This window comes from Lepus europaeus, chromosome Y (assembly GCF_033115175.1).
Source record: "Lepus europaeus isolate LE1 chromosome Y, mLepTim1.pri, whole genome shotgun sequence".
Taxonomy (NCBI): Eukaryota; Metazoa; Chordata; class Mammalia; order Lagomorpha; family Leporidae; genus Lepus; species Lepus europaeus.
Genome location: NC_084851.1, coordinates 27,331,496 through 27,333,471, shown reverse-complemented (window position 1 = coordinate 27,333,471; position 1,976 = coordinate 27,331,496).

Here is a 1,976-nt window from a genome sequence, read left to right as displayed (position 1 = left end):
TTATGGCACCAGTAACAACCCTAGGCTGTCATCATGAGTTGCCAAGGCTATGGAAGCCTTCCAAGTTCACCGACTCTGATCATATTTAGACATGGTCATAAAAGACAGAGTGAGGATAGTAACCAATGATCCTAAGAGTGGCATTTACCAGGTTTGAACAATTATACAGCATTAAGTGGGGAAGAGGACCATCAGTACACCCAGGTTGGGAGTAGAGCCATTGGTGGTAGAGTAGAGGTTTTTAAAACTGCTGTGGATGATGTTCCAAGAAGTCCCCATGGCTGAGGCTCCAGGAGTGTCTCATGGATGTCATCCCCTAGGTCTCATCCCAGAGGGCAGCTATTGGCCCTGAAGCTTCTCCTGGGACTTGTTGAAAACTCTGGGTACACCTGCCATCTGTGTAGCTAAGCCCTTGGGACATTAAAGTTTTCCTCTAACTGCAGTTTCTACTCTGGGAGACGTATTAGGAGTCAGCTAAGTAGATGCTCGTGTCTAGGGGACAAGACAGAAGTGATTTGCTCAGACTTGTGAAGGGAGAAGGGCTGTCAGAGAATTCAGGGCAAACCCTCCCTAGCTAAGCAATGCCAGACCTGAAAAGCAAATGCACTTTGGGCACACAGCAGTTTGTTTTCACTTCCAGGGAGTTTGTATAGACTGTAATGTGTGCCAAGTGATATTGTCTGCGAGGGCAAGACTGCCTGTGGAGAGAATGTTTAGGATTTGAGGATTTGCATCTGTAGGATGATAAAATATACATTTGATATTTGTCCACATTTTCTGGTGCAGAGATCGCAAGTGATGCATTTTAACACATATTTTGTGATTTTCTTTTACTGAGAAGATAAGTTAAAATATCTCTGCATCCATGGATCCAATGAACTTTATACTCAACTTTATATTTTTGTTAAGAATGTTGACATTGTCAGTACTGCTATGTGTATCCATTTTTTTTTCCTCCTGTGAATTTTACTTTTCTCTCTCACATAGTCTCAATGTTTGTCATGACCATTATTTTTTACTGTGCTGTGGTGCCAAAAATTGAAAAAAAAATACTTTTATGAAGCCAATTTTCCCAAAGACCATCAGGATGCCAGCTGTTTTCTAAAGAAGAATAAATATTTTGAGCATTAAATATGATTGCAGACCAGAAATGATTGTGTAGTGTGTCACTCAGAGGCTGCTCAAAAGTTTCTTAATGGATTTGTGCCCATATCACATGCAATGTGTATTGTTCCAGGAAGCAAGATGCTTCTTCATATTGGCTATCTTGAGGAAGTCTATTCTGCCGTGGTAATCCTAATAGTTCTGATTTGGGATGCAGAGAGAATGCAGTAGAGCTAAAGCTAATTTGTATGGAAGACCAGTCAGTTATGGTAGTAACAAGAGGGATATAATGGGCATTTTCGTGTGTCCCTTTCTCATTTGTTTACTTGAAAATCAATTGGGAACAGAGAAAGGGAGGGAGGGAAGGAGAGAGAGAGACAAGCTGCCATTCAATGTTTCACTTCCCAGATGGTTGTAATGGCCAGTGCTGTGCCAAGCTAAAGCCAAGAGACAGGAGCCAGGAGGTTTTTCTAGGTCTCTCACATGCTGGCAGGGCCTAAGCACTTGGGCCATCTTCCACTATTTTTCCCATGCCATTAACAAGGAACTGGATCAAAGTCAGAGTTAGAGAGATCCACTTACCATTTCTGAGATGTGTTTACACAATGCCCTTTTTTGTCTTGATTTAACAAAGTGAGAAGTGTTGTCTGGTGTTGAGAGCGTGTGACATACTCCCACATGACATACTCATACATCTCTTCAACAATGTAAGTCTGGGCCTTTTATTGAGGTGAGGCCAGCTCCAGTCTTCAGGGCTCATTTTGCCTTTCTTACTCATTAGCTACACATGGGAAGATTTCCTGTATTGTATTGCATTCTGTTTTCCATTAAGTAGTCCAGTTAAAAGATATACTCATACTCTTTAGAAAATT